General features: G+C 37.2%; 1 pseudogene; it reads right to left on the bottom strand.

The window, feature by feature from the left end:
* The window catches only part of LOC103603796, a 7,372-nt pseudogene extending 6,525 nt beyond the window's left edge, over window positions 1-847 (bottom strand).
* Between the last annotated feature and the right edge of the window lie 2,494 nt (window positions 848-3,341).

Here is a 3,341-nt window from a genome sequence, read left to right as displayed (position 1 = left end):
CCAATTGTTTCAATAAACTGCCTAAAATGTGTTGGTTGTTTCAATGCTGTGTAGAGAAAAATATGTGAAATCTTTCAGCATCCACTTCTACTGGAGGAGTGAATTATCCCCTTAACTATACACACAACGGTGTTTATTGAGATGTGATAAAATAGAAGAGCTTAAAAAGAGAAAATTAGAAAAAATAAAACCCTTTAAATTGCTTACTTTATCCAGCTAGAAATAGCCAAATAATCAAATCATATTTTTACCCAAGTTATTCTAGCCAAAGTTCTAAACTCAGAAAAAACTTGGACAGAGCTAATGCACATCATAGGGTCGTGTCTGAGATAGTGAAATACATGAGCAATTAGAGAGGAAAAAAGATGAATGAGATGCCAAACTTCTGGCTTAAGTTTTAATAACCCATTTGTGTCCCACTGACTGGATTCTTAGCAACCACTTATCACAGCTCACCAAGGCACAGGTTTCTACAAAGTGAGACACTTGGGGTTGTTTGAGTTTATTCTCTTTTCACACTCTTTTGGGGTTCCTCAAAACAACTCTGGTAAGGCCGTCTACATGCATTGTGTTACAAAATCTGATGCTCATTTTTATTCTTCTTATTGCTTTTTTCACACTGTTATTGACACAATTGAACATGCCGTCCTTCCTGAAACGCTCTTCTTCCCTGGTCTCTGGGATCCATGGCTCTTTGGTTCTGCTCTGGCTGCTCTTTCTCAGCATCTTATTTCAACCTGCAGGCTCCCATCAGATCTGTAAACACTGGTGCTCCTCACGGCCACAACCCAGGTCTCCTTCCTCCTCATTCTGTACTGTACCCTCTGGATGAATCCATGACGTCCATGATCACGAATTCTCTCAAATCTAGATCCCTCAACTGAGCTCTACTATCTCAGACATTTAGGCTGCCATAACAAATACCATAGACTGAGTGGCTTAAACAATGAACATTTACTAGTATTTCTCTTAGTTCTAGAGGCTGGGAAGTCTAAGATCAAGGCACTGGGAGATCCTATGTCTGGTGAGGGTCTGCTTCCCGATTTGTAGATGGACACTTTCTTGCTGTATCCTCACATGATAAGGAGAGAGAGCGAGCACATTTTCTAGTATCTCTCCTTATAAGAGCACTGATCCATTCATGAGGGTGCCCTCAGGACCTAATTACTTTTTAAAGGCCCCATCTTCGAATACCATCACACTGGGGATTAGGGTTTCAACGTATGAATTTAGGGGGGATGCAAACATTCAGTTCACAACACTTAGTATATCTAATTGCCTGCTCAAAATCTCCAGTTGGATGTCTCTAAGGCACCTTAAATTCAACAATCTGAACCTAAACTCCTTNGGGGGGATGCAAACATTCAGTTCACAACACTTAGTATATCTAATTGCCTGCTCAAAATCTCCAGTTGGATGTCTCTAAGGCACCTTAAATTCAACAATCTGAACCTAAACTCCTTCTTAGGATTCAGGGAGGATCAGACTTAAGTGAACCTCAACTCTCCTCTTTCATCACCAAATAATCCACACGTCCATACCTAGTTAACCTCTGCATGTAGCAGATCAGCTGACGCAGGGGAAGAGTATGGCTTTTGAGCTGGCCAGGTTCATAAGAGTCTCAAAGAAGAGATCTGGTCCTTTCTCCCCTTTGGTTTGGACAGGAGCTGGGGCTTTCATCAGAGAACCCTGCAGTGAAGATCAGAAGGCAATGGGTGTGAATCATGGTGAGAACTTGGACACAGAGATCTTGGCAGGAAAGGTGACAGTGGCTTACAGAAGCGTGGTGTTCTCTCTGGCTCCTAAAGAACAAAGGAGGACCTGAAAGAAAGGTGGATTTCTGGCCACCCGTGAGGAGGGGAGCATGAGCCTCTTTGGCTGAGGGGTCCGAGAAGCAGACAGGATTTTGCCCCGTCCCTCCACAGTAGTCTGTGACCTGCATGATGCCATAGCACCAGCCACAGGAGGACTGACTATTGACACCTCTATGTCTAGCCTCATCAGTCTCACAAAGGTTCCATTTCTGAGAAAATTCAGAGAGCAGTGAGAAGGGGAAAAATCAGAATGAAGAGCACAGCTGGGAAAAATGGAGAACGAGCAGTTAGAAAAGAATGATCAGGAAAAGCACAAGGCAAATTTTCTTTTTTTTATTTTATTTTATTTTATTTTATTTATTTTTATTTATTTATTTTTTTAAATTTTTATTTTGTCAATATACAATGTATATGATTNAGTGGTGAGAGTGGGCATCCTTGTCTGGTTCCTGTTTTTAAAGGAAAAGCTTTTAGTTTTCTAGAACTAAAAAAATATATAATTTTTTAACTCAAAATAATAGAGTCCGTGAAGATGAGGATGATCACTACAGAGTCCAAAATTAGTAGCCTGAAAAAATACAAGGAAATAGAAATATTGAGGGAGAAGGTAAGAGAACTTGAGGTTAGATCCAGAGACCTAAATATGGGAATAATAAGAGTATCAGAAGGAGAAAAAGAACCTTTAAAATTTTATTAAATAACTCAATACTTTAAGCTACATTTAATTTTTCCCTCTCTCCTTTAATCATAGTAATATTATATTATATTAATATTAATATTGCTATAGGAATAGAAAAATCACAGGAACAAACAGAAAATCCAGCCATAGATTTCAGACCACTCTGTGATTTTAATATACTCAGAATAATATGAAATTTTAATATATGGTAAGGGTTGCATTTTTAATACAGAGGGAAAATAATGCGTTATTTAATAGATGGAGCCAAAATAACTGGTTCTTTCTGGAATAAAATCATCTTAAATCCTTACTTTTTACCAAAATAAGTCCAGCTGCAGAAAAGATTTAAATGTAAATAATTTAAAAAATAAAGGATGTTAATAGAAAACATAGGTGATGACATATTTAATCTAGAATATGGAGATAATATGGATCATGATAGGAAACTCAGAAGCTACATAAGAATTAGAGTGATACTTTGACTTTATAATATTAAAATCATGTAAAACAAAGTATATACAAATAATAGACTTAGTAAAGCAATGGAACACACAAAAAATGTTAATTGCTATACTGCATAGAGTTTAATAAATTGATATAAAAAATAAAAACAGCCAAAGGATATTAATAAGAATTTCACAGAAGAGAAAATCAAAATGACCATTAAAAGATTCAAACCCTCTGGTAACCAGGGAAATAAAAATTAAAGTAACAGATAACTTTTTGCTAACTGGACTAATAAGAGCTGAAAAAAGTGGTAAATGCTAGTGCTGGTGGAGTCTTCCATGCTGTGCTGTTGGAAATGTGAGATTGCTTCAGCCATTTTAGAGTATATGGTGACATTTATC

This window comes from Galeopterus variegatus, unplaced genomic scaffold, assembly GCF_000696425.1.
Source record: "Galeopterus variegatus unplaced genomic scaffold, G_variegatus-3.0.2 Scaffold4795, whole genome shotgun sequence".
Lineage (NCBI taxonomy): Eukaryota > Metazoa > Chordata > Mammalia > Dermoptera > Cynocephalidae > Galeopterus > Galeopterus variegatus.
This window is presented reverse-complemented; position numbering and strand designations above follow the sequence as displayed.